At 33.7% G+C, this 5,874-nt stretch overlaps 1 non-coding gene across 1 annotated transcript; it reads left to right on the forward strand.

Annotated features, from left to right (window-relative positions):
- The first annotated feature begins 3,621 nt into the window (after positions 1-3,621).
- On the forward strand, positions 3,622-3,728 carry LOC128291988 (small nucleolar RNA R71). Its single transcript, XR_008281972.1, has one exon. It is a non-coding gene; the product is annotated as a small nucleolar RNA R71 (small nucleolar RNA).
- Positions 3,729-5,874: the final 2,146 nt, after the last annotated feature.

A 5,874-nucleotide genomic window follows, 5' to 3' on the forward strand; every position in this document is an offset into this window, starting at 1 on the left:
ACTTACTAAGCTATATGCTTACCTTCTTTTTTTTCTTGTCTTATAGAATTACTAAGCCATTTCGAGATTTGGAGATCGTCGGAGACCCATCCACACTATCAATACTTTTTGGTATTTTGTAAACACTATTTTGGAATTATGGCATGTATAGAGAATTTGAATCATTTTGTTATATGTTATAATTAATTTGGTTTAAAATATTACTTTTCAAAATTTGATAATTTACTTGTATTTATGTATATCTTTCAATGTTATCTATTTTTGTTCAAACTAGAGGAATTAATTATGTAAGATCAGGTAAATGTGTGAATTCATATTTTCGTGATCTGTAATATTCCGTACCTTGTTCCGGCTTAGAACATGGGTAAAGGGTGTTACATAAAATGACAATTCAATATTGACGCACTCAAAGAAACAATAAAAGTGAGTATGAAAGAAATAATAGATGCTCTAAAGGCTCAAGATCTCACAAAAATTATGGCTTTTTGATGTTAAAACTTGTGAATTTTAACTCAAGATAATACCTATACTTGGGGAAACAACCTAAAAATTTTTAATTCTTAAAAATCAACTTATTATGCTTGATTCTATAATTCCTTAAAGTTTAAACAATCAATGTATGAATGCCTATATTTTAATTCAAGACATATCAATAAAATCATAAATTAATCAAAATTCATTTTAATAATGATATGAGAAGATCACATGAAAATAAGACAAAAGTCAGGGATTTTTCTGATAATGAAATAAATAACCCCCAACACTTAAGATGTACATTGTCCTCTAAAATAAGGTGTAAAATTCTTAACTACAAGGATAGCATTAGGGTCTTTCGGGGTTACGCAAAAGTGCTCCCACCTATGATACCAGACTAATGCCCAAATTTCCTTACACAAAAGCATCAATCGTTTGAAACCCTTCTTTTCTATGAACGTCTTCCTTTGTAGTTCTAGAGAAAAAAATTTTACGTTTGGGTTTGGAAAATTAGAGGAATTTATGCTCGCCAGTGCTTATTGTTCATTTATTCTTTTAGTTTTTCTAAGAGGCATGCTACTTTTGGTTTCAACTAGAATAATGGATTATCAAGCAATAGATTTCTAAATGAGCAATGTAATGTAACAACAAATATTGGAGAAAGAAACCCTTAACCTTGTTACAATGAGTACTTATTGTTTTGGGTATAAGCTTGTTGAAAATTTCAAATGGATGTGTAGCTTTATACCTATACAAACTAAGAACAAAAGAAAAGAACAGAGAAATTGGCAGCAAAAGAAAAGAAAGAGGTGTTGGAAATAAGAGTCTTAGAGTTAAGGGTTTTTAAGAAAGGTTTGGAGGTTTTAAAGTTAAAGAATGTTTATGATTAGTGTTTAAAAGGCATTTTAGTTTAAATAGGGGTAGTATTTTAGGTTAAATTCGAATAAAAGTAAGGGTTTGACCGACAGGTTGCAAAACGGGTCAGGTCAAACCCTGTAGATTTTTGCAATATCTCAACACAGGGTTTGTTGTCACGACATCGGGGTTCGATGTCGTGACACACCTTAAATTTTAAGGTTTTGAGGCTACTTTCTTAAATGTTACGACATTGGGATACCCGTGTCATGACATCAAGCTAGATTTTTTAATTTCTCGAGTTTATGGTTGGTGTTGCGACATGGAGGTTCCATGTTGCGACACCAACCCTGTTTTGAGCCTAATTTCTTAATTTTCAAGGTTTTAGGTATATTCTTACCCTATTTCTAAGTAATTTTAATAAAATTAAGTCCTAAACTACCTATTTAGTTCTATTCCTATTTAATTACTAATATTTAAGTTTATAAAAAATTACAATATATATTACAACATAATTAATATAGTTTCTATTAAATTGTCATGTATGGCTGCTGGATTCATCTGTCAACTTTATAAGTCTGTACATGGATATCTTGTCTCTTGTTATCTATCTAAATTAGTCTATCGTCCATCATGCCACTCCATCGTGCTTCGCATGTCCCGCTCTCTGAAATTCCTTTTTCGACCTGCATTTTTCACAGGATACACCTTTCCCAGATCAAGGTCGTTAGGGAAATTTACAGGTATTTCATAGCATGCATTCCATAAATTTTCCTTACATCCCTTATTCTATAAGTGAACACATTTGAATATTTCGGTCTTCCCATAAATATTCATTATCAGCTTGTTATTTTCTAAGTCAATGGTAGGCCTACATGTGGCTAGAAAAGGTGTCCCTAGCAAAATGGGGACCTTACGGTCTTTCTCGAAATCTAAAATTACGAAATCCACAAGGATGAAAAAATTACGCACTTTTACTAACACATCTTCAAGCATCCCTTTTAGTTGTACCAAATATCTATCAGTTAATTGTAGTATGATGTGTATGTTTTTTTATCTCCCTTAACCCGAGTTTCTTATATATTGACAAGGGCATTAGATTAATACTGGCTCCTGGATCATATAAGCCCTAACTAAAGTGTATATCCCTTATCTCTATAGGAATTGTGAAACTCCTTGGTTCTTTTAATTTTTGGGGTATCTGATTAGTTATTATCTCATTGAATTTTTTCTATCAATTCAAGGTAATGCATATTAACATTAAGCGATTTGAATAATTTTAGAAAACTTAGAAATTCTACTTCATCCCTTTTCCATTTATCCTCTAACCGTGAAGGGAATTGTATCTTCATGAGGATAGGTTATGTATTTCGTTTAGCTTCCAATTTAACTGCCTGCTTAGCTACTGCATCTGGCTTTGCTTCAACACCATCTCCTTGAGGGATCTCTTCTTGAGGATCATTAACATTTTTTTCATCCTCTTTTAGAGTAGGATCATTCGAACAACTCAGTACTTCAACCGAACGGAGCACTATTGCCTTTACTTGCTCCTTGCCATCTCTCTGAGGCTTGTTTTCAGTATTGCTCAGGATGCATGTACTAATATGTCTTTTGATGTCTCCCATCATACTCAACAATTGGCTCATTTGATCTTCAAGTTTAGTGAATGCGGTTCTCATTTGAGTGTATTCAGGCTATACTTGTCTCACCTCTGTCATCATTGATTGCATCTCTCCCTCTTTGTGATCCAGCCTTTGACCACATATAATATGGTCGTTCGTATTAGCCCTTTCCTGAGTTTTCTGTAGATAAAAAAGTTCATAAGCAATATTTTGTCTATTTTGGTTAGAACTGTTACTTGCTCCTTGATTATCGCCCCATTTTAGACTTGGGTGGTCTCTTTAGCTGGGATTATAAGTATTCGAATAGGGATTTTTACCCCTATTCACAATGTAGTTCACGTCATCAGCTTGTTTCTCAGGGTTTTGGTTGATTGTTCTAGCTGTTTCGTACATCATAAGGCTAGTGGATGTTGACTCTGATTGGTTAAGCTTGTCCAATATTTGTTGGTACTTATCCCCTTCGTGGATAGCTTTGGCCATGGATAGTCTCGAACCATAAGTGAACCACTTGTTTGGCCATTAACAAGAATTCATAGTCATGTTCTCCATTAACTGATAAGCATTTTCGTATGTACAGTTCATCGAGACTCCTTCTGCAGCTCCATCTAGTCCTGACCTAAAATGTGCATCTAGCTCATTGTAGAATATTTGCAACTGTAGCCATTCAAGTAGACCATGGTGAGAGCTTCTTTGTATCAGCGACTTCAATCTTTCCCAAGCTTCATGAAAACACTCTCTTTCTATTTGCTTAAAGTTTGCAATCTCCCTTCTCAGTTGGACCATTTTACTAATAAGAAAGAACTTATACAAAAAATTTTCTGGAAGTTGATTCCATGTCATGATGGATCCTGGAGCCTACGAATCTAACCAAGAGAAAGTATTATTGATAAAGGAGGAGGGGAACAATCAAAGACAAATAGTGTCATCGATGACCCCGTTAAATTTTAAAGTGTCACAAACTTGGAGAAACTATTTTAAGTGTTAATTTGGGTCCTCCATTATAGTCCTACTGTATTGTAAGTTGTTTTGGATCATATGATTCGTTGCTGGCTTTATCTCAAAATTATTTGCTCTTATAGCTGGCCTTATGATACTGCCCTGTATCGCGTTCAGATTTGGTAGCGCATAGTCTTTAAGAGTGTTCTTCCCAAGCCATTGGTGTTTCTATTGACAATTAGGGCGGTGGTGTTGGTAAGTTTGGATTGTCAAAAAACGGATTATCTTGTAATGGATCAATCGCAGTAGCCAAGTTATTTTGCATCTGTTGTTGTTCTTTCTATTGACAATTTAGGCGAATGGTTGTTTCTAGATTAGTAGCTTGCTCTATAGGTATGCCCCTATTCTGAGTCATACATTGAAATCCAAAAAAGAAAAGAAAAGTTAGCAAATTAAATTAATAAAACACAAATCATTTCTTTAATTTAAAAATTTCCTAACTATCCTATTAAACGTGAAAATTATAATTAACTTAGTGGCGTTGCCTCCTCGGCAACAGCACTAACAACTTAACTACCACCCGACGTACCAACATCGGAAGTGAGAATATTACAACTAAAGATAGGAATTAAGGTAGTGTCCGCAAGTATACGGGTCAGGTTGTAATATAGTTTATACAATGAAGTATTAGAGTACTCCGAGGATCATACCAAAGGCAGGCGAGTCAAAACTAATATTAACTTTTCTGCTTATGGGTCTAATTATTACTTTAGTTAAATCATATTACGATTTATCTTTATAAAAATAATAAAAATAATAGTAGAAATAGATTACAGATTTTATCAGATTAAATGATATAAGACTAACTTACTTCATTTTTCATAATTAACTCCCATTTCGGGTTCTATTCAATCAACTAGTCATTGACCTAGTAGGGCATCTCGACCTTCTATTAACCTAATGATTCAACAAGAACTACTTATATCTTGATGTCACAGTTCAAACAGGATTTGGGTAAGGTTTTCATGGATAAGCAATACCGATTTCAGGTTTATTCTGACCTATCTAAGTTCCTAGGGTTGTCAAGCTTAGAGTTTTAAGTTCTTCCTACCCCAACTAGTTGATCCACTAAGAAACCCTACATAGATGTTAATTAATCCCACATCCACTTGTTAATCTCTCTCACCAGATTAGTTTCCCATTGATTTAACTCATGCAATGCAATTGATTGAAAATATAAACATTAAGAACAAATAAAGAACAAAGATAAGAAAAATCTTTATATAATTATAAAGGCAAGGATGGTAATTCGTTAGGAGTTGATTAATTTACAATCTGATCCCCGTAAAAATGAAATAGAAAAATGAAATAAAAACTACAACTGAAAAGAATTTAAATTACGATTGAATGTAAAATTAAACTAAGTAAAAAGCTATCCATAAATTATTCAGAGAAATTCTATTTATAGGACTACGTTGGGTAGTTGATCATTGACATAATTCGGCTGACTATTTTGTGTTAAAGTTCATTGTGCGTACGGGAATACCCTTAGTGCATTAATTAACCTTGTTACATTGGTGTCAGCACACCCTTTGGCCTGTGTCGTGACTGTAACACCCCAAACCCGGTTTAGAAGTCTAGACCGAATCCAGGATCCTACATTGATCACCGAAGTGATCGTGAGAAAATTTTACAAAAATAAACCCCTTTATTACTTAAGAACATTTATTTCATAGCAAACCAAAAACCAATAATCATTTGAAAAATTCTGTTCAAAAAGTTACCAGTCTAAATTATACGAATATAGCATATAACGAAAATTGTACCATCGTCTCATAAAGCTTTTACAGTTCAAACTAAAACCAAATATCAATTAAACTTATAGTTCATTCCTCTAAGACTGTCCAAGACCTCCGCATACTGAGCCCATCAACGGAATCTAGAACTGTACTTGAAAAAGGGAAACAGAAGAGGGGGTGAGTACACG

This window comes from Gossypium arboreum, chromosome 4 (genome assembly GCF_025698485.1).
Source record: "Gossypium arboreum isolate Shixiya-1 chromosome 4, ASM2569848v2, whole genome shotgun sequence".
In the NCBI taxonomy this organism is placed as follows: domain Eukaryota; kingdom Viridiplantae; phylum Streptophyta; class Magnoliopsida; order Malvales; family Malvaceae; genus Gossypium; species Gossypium arboreum.